This window comes from Acinonyx jubatus, chromosome C2 (assembly GCF_027475565.1).
Source record: "Acinonyx jubatus isolate Ajub_Pintada_27869175 chromosome C2, VMU_Ajub_asm_v1.0, whole genome shotgun sequence".
Lineage (NCBI taxonomy): Eukaryota > Metazoa > Chordata > Mammalia > Carnivora > Felidae > Acinonyx > Acinonyx jubatus.
Window position 1 is genome coordinate 18,901,942 of NC_069384.1, and position 17,920 is coordinate 18,919,861.

General features: G+C 39.7%; 1 long non-coding RNA gene across 2 annotated transcripts in view; it reads left to right on the forward strand.

Annotated features, from left to right (window-relative positions):
• LOC128315132 (uncharacterized) overlaps window positions 1-17,920 on the forward strand; it is a 62,209-nt gene that overhangs the window by 18,008 nt on the left and 26,281 nt on the right. The window contains exons 3-5 of one of the 2 annotated variants that reach the window (XR_008297581.1): window positions 10,791-11,147; window positions 11,955-12,123; window positions 14,322-14,421. This is a non-coding gene — a long non-coding RNA (uncharacterized LOC128315132). The remainder of the gene's footprint in view (window positions 1-10,790; window positions 11,148-11,954; window positions 12,124-14,321; window positions 14,422-17,920) is intronic. The other variant, XR_008297582.1, reaches the window with a different exon arrangement.

The following is a 17,920-nucleotide window of genomic DNA, read 5'->3' on the forward strand; positions in this document are numbered from 1 at the left end:
AAAATGTATTAAAAAATTTTTTTAATGTTTTATTTATTTTTGAGAGAGAGAGAGAGAGAGAGAGAGAGAGAGAGAGAGCAGGAGTGGGGAAGGGGCAGAGAGAGAAGATACAGAATCTGAAGCTGGGCTCTGGGCTCCCAGCTGTCAGCACATGACCTGAGGGGAAGTTGGAAGTCGGATGCGGAACTGACTGAGCCACCCAGGTGCCCCTGAATTTACATTTTGAAAACAAGGAGAATTGTAGTAAACAATGCAAGATATACCTGTGAAAAGGTGTTCGGGTTTATTTAAAAAACAAAACAAAACAATGGAGCCACCATATTTGTTCCAGAGAACAAAGGGAATAATGACAATGAGGGAATACAGCATATAAAGTATTGTCTGTATGTTGAATTTTTTTTTTTTTTTGAGAGGGCAAAAGAGAGTGAGGGGCAGAGAGAGAGAGAGAGAGAGAGAGAAGAGAGAATCCTATGAGGGGCAGGGAGAAAGAGAAAGAGGTAGAGAGAGAAGCAGGACTCACCCAGGGCTCATGTTTTACCTGACGTTGGGGCTCCTGCTCACCCTAAACCAGGCTGGTGTTCACCCAAAGCTGGGCTCGAGCTCACCCAAAGCGGGGCTCGTGCTCACCTGATGTGGGATTCAAACTCACGAACTGTGAGATCATGAACCGAGCCAAAGTCGGATGCTTAACGACTGAGCCACCCAGGCGCCCCTGAACTAAATTTTGAACACATGAAATCAGTTTCTGTTGATTGTGATGGGGGGCCCTGATTTTCCTCATCAGAGGAGAGAGTGTAAGTGTGGATTATGAAGAAGGATAGAGCAAGCTTTATAACAGTTTTACAAACAATATCTATGGGAGCACAAAGAAGAGAGAGTTTTAACTTGGGCTGGGGGGGGGGAGGGGCAGAAGATACTTCGTGGAAAAGATGTCAGTGGATGAGCCTGGAGGAAGAAGCAACATTTCTAAAGGCGGGGATGGGGAGGACAGTAATCTGGGATGATGCTAGCTGAGAGGGTATGGACAGTCATCTGTTTATTCAGAAAATCTTCACTGAGCCTTTACTTTGTATCAGGTAATGATTTTCATTCACCAAGGGCGTTGTGTGATTGGAGCTTAGGAAGTGTATAAGGGGGATAAAAGGAGATAAGATTGGAAAAAGGAGGTTGAGGCTTGGTGACATGTAACTGGCTTTCGTGTTTAGGCAATTTTATGTAACTTTGGTCAGTACTTGGTATCTTATTTAAAGGAAAGATTGTACAGAGTCCCAACAAGGGAAGTTCCTTTTCTTGGTAGGGGGGCTTGGAACCCAATGCAGGGCTTAACCTCCTAACCCTGAGGTCAAGACCTGAGCTGAGATCAAGAGTCAGATGCTTAATTGACTGAACCAGCCAGGCACCCCTAAAATAAAGATTGTAAAAACAGAGGTTGAGAGTTGAGGGGTTGACTCTATAATATGCTAGCTTGCTTTCCTGCTGTACATTTTTTTTAAATAGCTTCTGTTGGCCATATATTTTAACCTCTAGAGGGAACTCAACCCCCCCTAGAAGGAAATCCTTCTGTCATCCCCCATCCATTCTCTAGGAGAATCATCTTTTTGTTTTACATTGTCTCTTTTGGAGATTTTTCATTTTCAGGTAAGATGTCTGGCTGTGAACCAACTTTCAGAGGAATCCTGGGCCTCAGAAAGATTTGGGAGTCCAGGGGTGCTTGGGTGACTCAGTTGGTTAAATGTCTGACTTTGGCTCAGGTCATGATCTCACAGTTTGTGAGTTTGAGCCCCACCTCGGGCTCTGTGCTGACAGCTCAGAGCCTGGATCCTGCTTTGGGTTCTGTCTCCTTCTCTCCCTGCCCCTCCCCACGTGTGCTCTGTTTCTCTGTCTTTCAAAAATAAATAAATGTAAAATAATTTTTTTTTTAAAAGAAAGATTTGGGAGTCTAGGGTAAAGGGAGGATCAGGATGCCTTGGGTCACAGGTGGTCCAAATTAGGTGGCTGTTTAGGTGGTGCTAAGCAACATTGGGAGGTCAGAGTCCTAGCCAGTCCTAGCCTGATTGTGTTCTAGGTATTATATGCCTGAGCCTTTACTTACTTGGAAATCCCTATCTCCTACATCCTAGAAATCTGAGCATAATTTTAAATTTTATTTTACTTTTTATGTTTTTATTTTAAAGTGTAACATACATGGAGTAAAGTGGGTGAAACAGTATCCTAACTGTAAGACTTGCTGAGTTTTAAAAGTATCCATATCAAGATACTGAATATTTCAAACATCCCATAAGTTTCCCTCTATTTTCTCAGACAGTAACTACGCTCTCTTCAGAAACATCCACTATTTTGATTTCTATTATTATCTAGTAGTTCTGTTATTGAACTTCGTACACGTGGAATTATATCATACGGACAATTTTATGTGTGGCTGCCTTCACTCAACACAGTGGCCATGAGATTCATTCATGCCTTGAGTGTGTATTTGAATACACGCTCTTCTTAATTCCAGTGCAGTATTGCATTATGTTAGTATACTTCAATTTATTTTTCCGTTTTCCTTATTTGGGGCATTTGAATTATTTCCAGTTTGTGGTTATTCTGAATAAAGCTGCTTTGGACATTCTAATTAGGATTCCTATAGGAGTCGGATTGTGGATAGAAAGAAGTCTAACCTCAGGAGGTTGTACCAAGCAACTTTCCAAAGTGGTTGTGCCAATTCACACTCCACCAGCAAGGTTTGAGAGTTCAATTTGCTTCATATCCTTGCCAACACTTTATATGACAGTCTTTTTAATTTAGACAGTCTGTGGGCGTAGGTTTGTCTTATAGGGCTTCAGTTTATCTTCTCCCGATGAGTAATGACTGTGAATATCTTTTCAACTTTTGTTGCTCATTTTGATTCTTTTGTGACATACCTTTTCGAGTTTTTTGCCCATTTAAAAAATTGGGCTGTGTGTCATCTGATTATAGATTTGTGGAAGTTACCTCTAAATTCTGGACACAAGTTCACTGTGGGATAGATTTATAATTAATATCGTTTTTCAGTTTGTGTCTTGCCTTTCCAGTACCTGATGGTCTTCCCATAAAAAGGTGCTCTTAATTTTCAATGAAGTCATATGAATTTGTTTCCTACGGCTGCTGTAACAAACTTAGTGGCTTAAAACAACACATTTCTTATTATACAGTTCTGCATATCAGAAGTCAGACGCAACTCTCACTAGGCTAAGATCAAGACAGTACTCCTTTCTGTGGGCTCCAGGAGAGAATTCATTTCTTTGATTTTTCTAGCTTCTAGGAATGCAGCTTCTGCATGTCTTGGCTTGTATTCCCTTCCTCTATCTTCAAAACCAGTAACCCTAATGCCATTTCAACCTTAATTCTCTTTTGCAATGTAGTCTAATACACACACAGATTCTGGGAATTGAGACCTGGACATCTTTGGGGAGCTATTATTTCTGTCTACGACATCATATTTATCAGTATTTTATTTTGTGGTGAGACTTTTTATTTGTGTGTGTCCTTTTTAGAAATCTGACTGTCTCAAGGTTATGAAGATGTTCTGTGTTCTCATCCAGAAGCTTGATTTATTTTAGCTTTCAGGTTTAGGTCTATAATCTGTATAAAATTAATTTTGGAGATAAAGGTCATTTTTTTTCCACTCATAAATATTCAATGGACCCAAACACATTTATTGAAAAGATCTTCTTTTCTCAACTGAATTGCAATCCTGTGTTGTTCAAGTTATTCTGTAAAGGTAGATCTGTGTTTGGAATCTCTTTTGTTTCTTCTTGTATTACTTTCCTAGGGTGGCCCGAGGAACCTACTACCAAAATGGGGGCTTAAGACAAAAGAAATGGTCTCAGTTGTGGATACTGGAAGTCTGTAATCCAGATGTTGTAGGACTAAGCTCCCTCTGTAGGCTGCTGGGGAGAATCATTTCTTCTTCCAGCTTCTGGTGGCTCCAGACATTTCTCGGCATGATTCCAATCTCTGCTTTCTTCCCAGTGGGTCTGAAGTCTGAAATGTCCCTCTGCTTTTCTCTTACAAGGATGCCTGTGATTGGATTTAGGACCCACCTTAACTACATGTACAATCTGATCACATCTGTTTTTCCAAATAAGATCACATTCACAGGTTCTGGAGTTTGGGACACAGATACATGTTTTTGGGGCTACCACTCAACCTACTGTGCATTTCATTGGTCTATTTATTTATTCTCACACTAATACTCAATACCTAATGTCAATTACTGTAGCTTTACAGTAAGTTGTGAAATTGAATTATATAAACATTTCAACCTCAACTGCAAATCACTAGGGGTCAGTTTCAAAGCAAAAGGATAAGTAGCTTTCAGTCTGAGGTTAATGAAAAGGATGCTTAAGTGCCTCTCTGGTATATAGGACTCTGCACAGCCTCATTGTGAGGGTCCTCTTGGGACATTAATAGAGTTCTTGTATGTGGAGTTTTCACTGCTCTTCTGCCTTGGGAATATCAAACTCTTCTTTGCTCAATTATATTTAGCACATGCTTTGAGCAGCTAAAGTCATTTCTACTTTTATGATTGGTGGCTAACTATATGAGTACTTCTGTTGTTCTTCCAGAAATAATAGACATTTTGACAGAAAGTAGAGGCTAATCGCTTCCAGAAACATCAGACAATTGGGGAGAAAGAGGTGCCCAAGGAATTCCAGGGTTCTTCCCCATTCTCGGTGAGGTCCTCTGAGATTCTCCTCCTGTCCCCAGCATGAAGGTTATATCCTGGCTTGTCCTAAATGCCATTCTCTGAACATGAATGATCCATTGCCACCTCCATCCCATAGCTCACACTGAGTCCTTGATGTCTTAGTCTGCTCTCATGGACTGGGAGGCTTAAATGACAAATATTTATTTCTTACAGTTATGGAGGCTGGGAAGTTTAAGATCAAGTTGCTGGCAGATGCAGTGTCTGGTGAGGATCTGCTTCCTGGCTTATAGACAGCTGCCTTCTACCTGTGTGCTCACATGGATTTTCCTTGGTGCCTGCTGGCAGGGGTGGGGAGGAGCAGAGGAGAGGGAGAGAGAGATAAGAAAAGAGCAGGCTCTGGTGTCTCTTCTAATTATTTTAAGGTATTAATCCCATCATGGGGACACTGTCTCATGATCTCATCTAAACCTAATTACCCCTCAGATACAGGAGTACTGATGCATAGGGGCACTTGTACCCCAATGTTTATAGCAGCACTCTCAACAATAGCCAAATTGTGGAAAGAACCTAAATGTCCATCAACTGATGAATGGATAAAGAAATTGTGGTTTATATACACAATGGAATACTACATGGCAATGAGAAAGAATGAAATATGGCCCTTTGTAGCAACGTGGATGGAACTGGAGAGTGTGATGCTAAGTGAAATAAGCCATATAGAGAAAGACAGATACCATATGGTTTCACTCTTATGTGGATCCTGAGAAACTTGACAGAAACCATGGGGAAGGGGAAGGAAAAAAAAAAAAAGAGGTTAGAGTGGGAGAGAGCCAAAGCATAAGAGACTCTCAAAAACTGAGAACAAACTGAGGGTCGATGGGGGGTGGGAGGGAGCAGAAGGTGGGTGATGGGCATTGAAGAGGGCATCTTTTGGGATGAGCACTGGGTGTTGTATGGAAGCCAATTTGACAATAAATTTCATATATTGAAAAAAAAATTAGAAAAAGTCCTTGAGTAGGAAAGAAAGGACAAAAAAAAAAAAAAAGGAATAAAGGAGCTAATGTCCAAAGATTCAAAAATAAATAAATAAATAAACCTAATTACCCCTCAAAGCCCCACCTCAAAATACCATCACATTGGGTTTTAGGGCCTTACATGTGAATTTGGGAAGGATACAAATGTTCAGGCCATAGCACTTGGCATACACTTACCCACTAGCTTCCCCTGGTGGGGAAGCCATCATTGCTATTGAGTGGAGGGCACTTACTATATCAGGCTCTGGATTATGTGCATTGCTTAATTTAATTCCCCAAACAGGCTTAGAAGATAGGAATCATCATTACCAATGTCATTACCTTTATAAATGGTAAAATTGAGTCTTGAGAGGCTGAGACCTTTCTGAATATCAGCCAGCATGTTGCGAAGGCAGGGATCCATCCCAGGTGCTCTCAAATTGTGGTTATTGGACCAGTGGAGTCAGCATTGCCTGGGAACTCAAATGCTTGAGTCCCACCCAGACCTACTAAATCAGAAGCATTGGTGGGGCCCAATGATCCATTGCAACCAACTTCCCAGGAAATTCTGATGCATGCTCTAGGGGAGAATCACTACTCTAAATAAGTATGAGAAAGAAAATTATAGATAATTGGTTACTTATTAGTGGAGTTGGTTGTTTCCATGTTAATATTGGGTATATGTTGATGTGAACAATATTCATCAGATGTACTATAACATTAAAACAGGAACTTGTGGCTTAAAACCACCGTATGGAAAACCTCCCCAACTTCCAAGGCCCATTTTAAATTTCACCTGCTCCATAAAGGTTTTGTTTTGCTTTATTTTGTTTTGCCTTGATCATTTCCATTCGCTTGTATCACTCCTGTGGTTGATGTAAAAATATCATCTATTCATCTCCTTCAGGGTTGGGGCTATCTTTCATCACTTTGATTCAGCACATCAACAGGAAGTGTTTATTTCCTATATACCATTTGCTGAATAAATATTTGCTGGATTATGAATGGGATTCTATTTACAGAAAAACTCTGTTTGGCTCCTTCTTCTTAAAGTTTTATACCAGAATAAATATATATTTAATATATATATATATATGCAAAAAATATATAAAATCAATATCAATATATATGCCAATATGATATCTATCTATATCTATATCTATATCTATATCTATATCTATATCTATATCTACAAGCTAAAGGTTTTATCCCTTTTCACTCTGGTATATATTTATTTTGAACTATTGCTAGCTCCCAACAGAGAGGAACACCCCATTACATTACTTTATAACAAAATCCACAGATACTTCCTAAATATGATGTTATTATTATTTTATTTGAGAGAGAGGCGGGGGGAGAGAGAAAGTGCACTTGTGGGGGAGAGGGGCAGAGGGAAAGAACGAGAGAGAATCCCAAACAGGCTCCACTCTCATTGCAGAGGCCGACGCGGGGTCGATCCCATGACTCTGATATCAGGACCTGAGCCCAAATCCACAGTCAGACACTCAACTGACTGTGCCACCCAGGCACCCCCTAAATATGATATTAAATTGAAGGATAATACATAACGGTTTAAAATGCCCAAGCATTAAGGGAATAGGAGGGCTAAAGAAGGAAATTGGGAAATCTAAAAATATATAATTAATTTTTGGAATAACTGAACACGGGACACATGCTGAATTGGCTTAAGATGAAATAAATTTTTGACAATGCTATTACTTTCTGTTGCCTCCGATCTGCCTATTTCTAGTCCATCCATATGCTGTGTCCATTGTTATTTAACACGATACTATTAGGAATTTGGTTTCGTTAGCAATAAAGCTAGACCCTGGTATATCCAAGTAACATTTTTGTCTAGTTTGCCATGTTTGTACTTGTTTGCACTAGTAAGAAAGTCTGCTCTTGCATACATGGTCTGCACCCCTGGTTTCTATGATTATATGCTGCTTCATTCACCTGATATATCTTTGCATCCTAAGCAGGGTCCACATAGGGTCAAAGAAGGACTAGCCAATGAGTACTTAACTTCGCAGCCACTTGGCCCTACAGATTCTATGGGATGCGGTGGATGTTGCTGACATCCATGATTCTCAGCTGACCAAGACTAATAGGGAGACTAAAAGCCAAGAGACTGCATTAACTGTGATGCTTGTAGAGCTAGTTCAGGTCTTCCTGATGGGTTGGGAGGGGATGAAATAATGTTATGCATTAACTGGATCTCCAAGAAAAAAAAGCTTGATTGTAGCATTTTCTGATTTCAACTCACCAGCATGAAAATGTGTACAATTAATTCTCCAGCATACTAGTGCGCAAAATGGAAATGGATTTTTTTTTTTTTTTTTAAAGAACCAACCCCAATGCTTGCCTCAAATGCTTTAATAACAACCAGGGACTTAGCAACAAGTAAATACACAACATATTTCAAATATGTTTTGATTTTGGTTAAAACGTCATCCTATGCTAGTCAATACAAGAACTGAAGGTTGAAATTGAGAAAAATCTCTTTAAATGTCTATTTCAGATTTGTCTCAGATACGTACTTCTCTCCAAGAACTAATTTTTCACTTCCTTTCTCCCTTGAAGCCAAATTTTACCACAATCTTTGATATGTTCAGAATCAATAGAATCGTGTTTCATTCTCCAGCCCATGTGTGGACACAAAACTTTCAGATACAGTGTCTGTGGTCGTGCAGGAAGAGATGGGGACTGAGGACAGGAGAGTATTTCTTGTTTTAGTTTATGTTCAGTAAAAGCTCTTGCACTGCATATCAGGTAGGTTCCGAGGAATGAGTCTGACCAATGAAAGCGGGTAAGAATCTGAACAGAAAGAAAGGATGTATTGATGGTAGAGGGATAGTGGGTATATTTTTGATGAGCTAAAACTAGTGATGAATTTTCTTATACAACATCCACGAACATCTGAGAAATAGGAGAACGTTCTTTGTCTTAATGTTTTGCTCCAAATACAGAAGAAATATTTTGTCATTTGTCCTGAAATATCTGCAATCATTTTTGTCCTAATTGAGTAAATAACCTTCTGGAAATTTGTATAAATGCACAGATTTGTAAACTGTATTAAAAAGAACATTTTTTTTGTGAGTCTATTATGAAATCTATGATCATAAAGGAAAAAATCAAAAGATGCAGACCAGCAGAAAGGATCAAATTGGTGACATTTTCGTGCATATACTTTCTGACATTGGATTGTAATGCTATTTTGTTGCCTTTTTCCTTGAAAGACTTTTCCATGCTAACAAACACTATCTACCACATGATTTGAACTGGCTTCACAGAATTTCATTATGTGGGTGTCCCCTAACTTAACCAATCCCTTTTGTTGGATGTTTAGATCGTTACCAACTTTGCTATTCTATGCTGTGCTATGATGATCATCTTTACAGCTTAATTTTTGTTCACACTGTACTGTTTTTTTCATGTAATATGCATCTACATTATTTTCTTGGTATATAGATGTGGGATTACTGGTCAAAGGTAAGAAATACTACTGGAATTCTTTACTTAAAAAATAGATGTGGAATTTTACGTCAAACATGTTATCCGGATTTCTTATACACATTACCAATTACTCTCCCCAAACTTTGGACCAATTTATATACCCATCAGGCACGTGCTATCACATGTGATGTAATGCGTTTCCCTACCACAATTTCTTTTTATATATTTTCCCAGTATAATAAGTAAGACATTATAATAACTTCTCATTGTCTTACCTTTCATGTTAGGAATGTCTTTTAACATGTTCAGGGGCACCTGGGTGGCTCAGTTGGTTGGGTGGCCGACTTTGGCTCAGGTCATGATCTCGTGGTCTCTGAGTTTGAGCCCCGCGTCGGGCTCTGTGCTGACAGCTCAGAGCCTGGAGCCTGCTTCGGATTCTGTGTCTCCCTCTCTCTCTGCCCCTCCCCTGCTTGAGCTCTGTCTCAAAAGATGAATAAATGTTAAAAAAAAAAAAAAACCTAAAATGTCCAGCTATTGGGTCTTTGTTATGTTAAGTAGGATGTATTTGTTACCTATGGCCATCTTAGAGGTATCACAAATGTAGCCATTCAAAACAATCACAATTTATTATCCCCAGTTCTGTACGTCAGGAGCTTGGTGAGCTCAGCTGGCTCCTCTGGCCAGAGTTGCACAGGCTGAGATTAAGTTGTTGGCAAGCTGGACGCTTATCTAGAGGCTCTGAGGGGGAATTTGTTTCCAAGCTCATTCAAGCTGTTGACAGAATTCGGTTATTCAGACTGCAGAGGTGAGGTCCCTGTTTCCTTGCTGGCTGTCAGCCAGGAGCCTCTCCCAGCTCCGTGAGGTCACCTGAATTCCTCACCATGTTGCCCCCCACCTTCAAACCAGCAACTTCCTGTGGAGTCCTCCTCATGCTTTGACTTCCTCGGATTCTTCTGCTGTTGCATCTGCTCTGCCTCCAGCTGGAGAAAGTTCTCTGCCTTTTTTTTTTTTTTTTAAATGTTTATTTATTCTTGAGAGAGAGAGAGAGACAGAGTGTGAGTTGGGGAGGGAGGGGCAGAGAGAGAGAGAGAGGGAGGCAGACACAGAATCTGAAACAGGCTCCAGGCTCTGAGCCCTCAGCCCAGAGCCCGAGGCCAGGCTCGAACTCTGGAACGGCAAGATCATGACCTAGGCCGAAGCTGGACGCTTAACCGACTGAACCACATAGATGCCCCGAAAGTTCTCTGCTTTTAAAGGCTCATGTGATGAGGTTACCCCCTCTTGCATAGGATAATCCAGGCTGTTCTTCCTGGTTTAGGTCTAGAAACTTAATTATATCTGTAAAGTCCCCTTTGCCACATGAGGTTGTTGTGTTAGTCAGGATTCTCCAGAGAAACAGCTGATGGGATACGTGTATATATCCTATTTGAATATGTTCAAATATATAATGATTTATATACATTATTATATATTATATATTATAATGCATTATTAATATTATATAATAACATGACATAATGTATATTATGCATTATACATATATATTTAAACATAATATTTATTTAAAAATATATATTGATTTATTATGAGGAATTGGGTTATGTGATTATATGGGTACTGAGGAGTTCCATGATCTGTGTCTGCAGGTTGGAGATCCAGGAAAGCTAACGATGTACTGACAGTCCAAGGCCCAAACGCCTAAGGACTGGGGGATCTGATGGTATGAATCCCAGTTCGATGAGGGCAGAAGATGCCATGCGATGTTCAAGCTCAATCAGTGAGGCAGAAAAAAGAAGTCGTTTCCTCTTCTCTCTGCCTTTTGTTCTATTCAGGCCCCCAGTGGGTTAGATGAGGCCCACCCACACTGGGGAGGGTAATTTACTTTACTGGGTCTGTCCGTTCAGACGCTAATCTCAGCCAGAAATACAGACACGCCAAGAAATAATGTTTCATTTGGGCATCCCATGCCAGTCAAGGTGACACAAAATTAATCGTCACGTAAGGTAATATGTTTTTCCATCTCAGGGGTTAGGGTGTGGGTATTTCTATGGAGCCATTCTGTCTACCACATCATAAAAGGACTTCACTATTTGATTTGCCTACCACATTCTAAAGCAGGAATATGAGGCTTTTGTCTTTGGGAACTGAGGGAAAATGTTCGCAAACATTTGTAATAGAATTATTTGCCACTATTTTTTTAAATGTTTATTTATTTTTTTTTTTTGAGAGAGAGTGAGAAGAGGAGGGGCAGAGAAAGGGGAGGTGGTGGAGGGTCCAAAGCAGGCTCTGTGCTGACAGCAGGCAGCCCGACTCGGGACTCAGACTCAGGAACCGGAAGATCATGACCTGAACCGAAGTCAGACACTTAACTGACTCAGCCATCCAGGCGCCCCATATTTACTACTTATTTATTTAAAAAAGGACATACTCGAAAATGCTCAAAAGTAGCATGAACAGCACAAAGAAGTCCACGTACCCATCGCACAGCTTCAACAATTATCAATATTTGGCCAATTTGACACAGCTATTTGTTCACACCCTGCTGTTTTGTGGTTTTGATATGTCTTTTGGTGCAAAAGAATCATTATTGGCAAAGACAAATGAAACTTCATATTTTATTGGGAATTGTAATAGTTTCATACAATACAAATTAAAGAACAAAACAGTAATAGTTTAACAAAGGCAAAAGAACACTAGTGTTTTCCTCTCATTTACTGGATGGGAAATCATGTGCGCAGTAGTAAAATCTTGCCCAACTTACATAATTGCCATTCTGATTTATTGACATTTGGGTTTGTCTCACATTATAGGATTCTCTTATTTCATTCATGTGCTGGTACATAAAGGAAAGTTGAATGAAAGGGTGTGTTTGAAGTAGACAGCTTGTCTCAGAGAATTTAAGAAATGAAACCCAAGTTGCATGACATTTCTGCTTATTTTCTTCTTTTCTCTTGATGCCAAGTCTTGGGTATTTGCAGGGTAAGTTATAAATAAAGCTTACTTAAGAAGATATTTTACGATTATAACACGATTACTGGCCGTCATTGGGGAGTACGGAGTTATATATAGACCAAAATCTGTGGCTAATCCAAAAATAACATTTCTGTACTTGCAATGTGTTTTCATATCATATTTAACCGAGCATGTGCTGATGTTCTGGGAATTTAGTTTGAACAGGATAATAAAAGTATACCATAAAAATCTGGCTTCGGTCTATGAACACCTGGCTCAGAGACTAGTACAGAATACTCTTTGCAAGTACTCCCTTGAATAGGGAAATCACGTTCAACTCTTCTATTTAAAAGGGCTCTGCTTGGTGTAAACATTTAAAAATTAAATCACATGTAAAATACATAGTTTGGAGAATCATCCTCAACTTTGTAATTTATTACCACACTGCATTATCTCTTACTCTTTGCTTCTCCCAGTTTTAGAGACTAACACATTCCTCTTTGAGAAAATCGAACATTTGTGCCTTTGTTCCAAACTTTCTCATCTCCTCTGGAGTCACACTCCATTAAATATCACTTCTTTTGTCTCTCTCTGCCTTTCTTGCATTTTCAATCACTCATATTTAATTTCTCAGTCACTTACAAGTAGACACAACTTCTGTCCTGAGAAACACAGTTGCTCTATTTCTTTTTCCCTTTACCAATGGAGGTATTAAATACCTACTTTTTCAGCACCCATGTGGTTCTAAATTCATTCTAATTTATTTTCTGTTCACTGTGTCTACACTGCGTTCTGAACACCCCCTAGCTACTTACTATTCACTGAATCCAATAGCCACTTTCTCTGTTGTCATAGTCTTTAACCTCTTGTACCAATGGTCGACCATTAACCAACTAACCCACCATCCTTTGCTAAAATCTCTCCTTCGTGTCTCTTTAGACACTTTGTTTTCCTACTCTTGTGCTACTCCTCCAACTACTCTCTTCTCTTCCTTCAATATGATACCCATTTAGATACAGGTGTTTAAATGGACCATCTGTCTCTGGTTGGTTCCTTTTCTGTTTTGCACTCTCCTCCTGGGCAATCTCAGTACATGACTTCAACTCTACTTTCCTCATAAATGGCTTCTAAGTCCACGTTTACACTCCTGAGTTTCCCCCCAAAGTTCACTCTCAATTTTCCAATTTCTGGCTTGACATTTCTATCTGGATGTTCTTCTAGTACATTTCTATTTTGCAATTCAAAGAATTGAACTCATCTTCCCTTTTAAATCTGTTTCCCTCACTATTGTCCACTTTTGTCACAACCACTACCTTGCCATTAGGCTCAACCTATCACGGCCATCTTTGATTCCTGTCTTTGCTTCCCATTGTCAAAACAACAAACGTTGATAAGCCTGTTTGATTCTATACCCATAATGAGTGTCTCCCTCTGTAAATAAATAACACTTAATCTGTCATTTCCAATTCCACGACCTCTTTTGTATTTCAGAACTCTATTATAATCTTTGAGCAGGAATATTGCAAAAAATATCTTCACTTTTTTCTCTTGCCTGCTCCACCCAGTTAGCATGGGAAGTCTTGCCAGTTCAATCGATTTTAGTTTTTATGTTATCTGCTGCTTCAAATCTTCAATGAGTCTTTCTTTTTTCTAAGTTTATTTATTTACCTTGAGAGAGACACAGATGGTACAAGCGGGGGGTGGGCGGTAGGGCAGAAAGAGCGGGAGAATCCCAAGCGGGCTCTGCACTGTCCGTACAGAGCCCTGTGTGAAGTCAAACTCATGAAACTGTGAGATCATGGCTTGAGCTGAAATCAAGAGTCAGATGCTTACAGACTGAGCCACCCAGGCACGCCAACTCTTTCTTTTTAAAACAATAGTTCTCAAGTGGGAGCAATTTTGCCTCCCAGGGAATATTTGGCAACATCTGCAGACACGTTTGATTGCCATAACTAGAGACAAGGGTGCCTGGGATACTATCAGATACCCTACAATGCACTAGACAGTTCCCTATAGCAAAAAATGATCTGGCCCATAATGTTAATGGTGCTGAATTTGAAAAACCCTGGTCTAAAGAATAATCCACAAATAATTAATTTGGCATTCTTATTTTCTTCTAACTTTATTTAAAACCCCATGGGATTTTTATAATGGTTCCTCTTTTCATTTCTTACACACTTTCCTCCCTCACTGGTATTTTTTTCTTATCTTCTTCTTTTATTTAGAAAAAATCCTGGGGCCCCTGGCTGGCTCAGTCTGTTGAACATCCAGTGGTAAGCAGATAAGGAAGACCAAGCAAAGGAGGCAGAAAAGGAGAAAAGGCAGGTGAGTGCGGATTCCATCTCCTCATTAGATTGTCAACTGTGTGAGGACGGGAATCCCATGTGTTTGTTCGGTTGTTATCTCTTTTTAGTATCGCATTCACAGGAAGCAATAGTAAGTGCTGACTGAATGCGTAGGACAAGGTATCGATAGCTCGTATATGAAGCAGAGTTCTTCTTTTCTGGGCTACCAGATTCGTGATTTTTTTTTTTTTGAGGTACAATTGGTATATAACTTATAAGATTTAGGGGTACTTTCTGAAAGTCCTCTCAGGTACAGCGATTGAAGATGTACAGATTCTTCCTTTTCAGATCCAGATGTGTCTTCCAAATGTCCTCTGGTCCTTTTGACCTGGCTCTGACCCAGTAGGGCAGCCATTGGGTTATTCTTTTATTCTTCTAGATCGATCATGCAGGGCAAGGTGCTGTCATCTGGACTAGCTTTTTTTTTTTTTTTTTTGGCTCCTCTAAGACTCACAGATGATAATCAGCCTGGGGTTGCATTCTCAGGGAGCAAGAGGGGCCTTAGGTCTTTTCTTCTACGCTTTCCATATTTTCTTTTCTCCCGGCCCATCACGTCCTCCTGTTTGATGCTTTCGTGTTTTGGAGGAGAGTCACTTATGACCTCTCAAAGTCTCTCAAAGAGACTTTCACAACTGCCCAGGCTTCTGAGCCTTAATTTAGTACCATGTGCAGCACCGAGCCCTGCAACCAAGGACCCAGTGAGTCATTTTAGTCCTGTTACTCTGGCAATATTGTAATATGGGTACAACAAATTATCTCCTTGTTGGTGCCTAGAAACCGTGTATGTTGACCTACTTACAAATGTTCTCCACATGATGCAAAACTATACAGTACGGAAGAATCTACTTGGACATACATTTTAGAGTCCAATGATATAACAAAGAATAAAACTCAGAATTTCACTTTCAAAATTTTTGCCTCAAGAAAAAGTAGCAAATTTGATACATGAGGCTCATAACTATCAATAAAAAAGGCATAGCAAGTGTAAGAGAATACAGTTTTGAGTTTTACCTTTCAAATGTTCACGTATCACTGTGGCAATTCTAAAGTTGGAGAGATCTGATAACAAATATGTCAGAATGACTGAGAAATTAGCACTGTCTTTCGGCCAGCAGCCGAATGCGGTAGATACGATTTTTGAAGGGAAAAAAAATGAAAAGAAACAGCAAAAGCAGTGACCTTCAGAAGAACCAAACTATTGTTCTTCTTAAGTTACCTGCACTTTCATGAAAATGTCAAGCATCTTTGTACTAATGGCTTAGAACATCCTTCTATTTAAAAGCTGGTAAATGTGAGAAAGTAACGTAGATCTGTATTTCTAAACCTACACTAATGTGGTCATTTGGGCATGATAACAGTAAATGTGTGAAGTGTGTGTCACGTTTCAGAGTCCATTGCCTTACTCCATAAAGGCAGCTTTCATCCAAGGAACTCTATAGGGAGGGTGGATTTACAAACTGCTATCTTGCTAATTTTGGTCTGCAAATTTCTGATGACCAACTTTACATAAAAATCTGTCAAATCATGAGACAAATACGAGACATAAATGACATTTCTTTTTGTGTGGGCTCCTATGCTTCATAAGAAACACTTGAAGCATTTCCTCTCTCCAAATTAGAAAATGTAGTGGGCTATAGTTTGAAAGTAACACTTATGCAATGTGTTACCAATCTTTGATGAAATCTAAGAAGAGACGGGGCCATTTGCATTAGGCTAAAATGGTTTTCAAGCTTTATTAGAGTTAATCAAATATAATCAAAGAGCCCTCTGTCAAATGACATGCAGGCTGAATAAATGGTTCTGCAAAGAACAAACCCTTTTTGTGTTGAAAGTAATTTACAGCTCATATTTTAAACTCCCCCCTCTCATCTACTTTGTTATGTACTATTCTCAAGCTTTCAGGTTACCCTTAAATTCACACATGTCAAATATTGTGCTAAAATTCATTCTTGGGCGATCATTATAATGACTTTAAGAAAGCCATTTTTCTTTGGTCTTGTTCATTGTCATAAAGCCAGTGAAAAGCATTAGCATTTGTACTGGTTGTTGATTTGGTCTCCTTGTGCCGCCATAACAAAATGCAAGAGACTGGGTGGCTTAAATACCAGAAACTTATTTCCTCATAGTTTGGAGACTGGAAGTCCAAGATCAAGATTCTAACCTGGTAAGAGAGCTCTTTTCCTGGCTTGTAGAAGACCAGTTCTCCATCTGTGCTCACATAGCTTTCTTTCACTGGTGTGTTTGCCCAGAGATGTCTGTTTTCCTCTTACAAGACCACCAATCCTATTGGATCAGGACTCTGCTTTTATGATCTTATTTAACCTTAATTACCTCCTAAAAGCCCAATATCCAAATATAATCACATTGCAGGTTAGGACTTCAATATACGAATTTGCATGGGGCAGGGAGCAAAATTCAACCCATAGCCCTGGCATAACAACAGATCTAACTACAGTATTTCCAGTGGTTTAACATCAGTGTTTCAATTTCTACATTCAGCATTTATGGAGCATGTACTCTGAACCGGACACTGTGCTAGATTTGGAGCATCGAAAAGATGAATGAAGAGCCTTCTGCCTGTCAGCTTGTAGACGAATGAGCGAGACTGATGTGCACACCCACTAACATCATAATACCGTGTGAGACGCAAAAAGAAATGTGCACATGCTCTTCCAGAAAGAATGTCTCTTTTCACTGTATTTCCCATCAATGTATCTTTTTTCTTTTTTTGAGTAGGGTTCGTGTCCAGCGTGAAGCCCAGTGCGGGGCTGGAACTCACGACCCTGAGATCAAGACCTGAGTTGAGATCAAGAGTCAGACGCTTAACTGACTGAGCCAACCAGGTGTCCCTCCCATCAATATAAATGAATCCGTGATTGTGTTTTTTACATAGTAGTGTCCATTATTTTCTGCTCAGCTCTCTGACATATCGGGCACTGTGCAGTGAGTTATGCCCAGACTATGTTATGTTTTAGATAGAGTATTTTATTCCTGAGCTACTCTGGGATCTTGTGCCAGATCCTACTTGCTTCAGGGACTGTGACAAACTTGTCCTTGTGGCATCATTTCTTAGCATTTTTTCTCTCTCGATGTTCAATCAATATGAGTTGGAATGTTAGATGATTTTCACATCCTCTCCAAGTCAATACATTGCCCCTATCAACTAGTAGGACTGCTTTAAAAATTTTTTTGTAAGTTTATTTATTTATTTTGAGAGACACTAGGGGTGGGGAGAGGATGAGAGAGAGGGGGTAAGAGAGAATCCCAAGTAGGCTCCACACTCCCAGTGCGAGGCAGATGTGAGGCTCGAAGCCATGAACTATGAGATCATGACCCGAGCCGAAATCAAGAATTGGGCTCTTAACCCACTGAGCCACCCAGGTGCCCCTAGTAAAGACTACTTCTAACTGTAGTTGAAGCACTTGCCACTTACGAAGAATAATTTCTTGCCGACTATGAATTAAAATTAAATGAGTGTT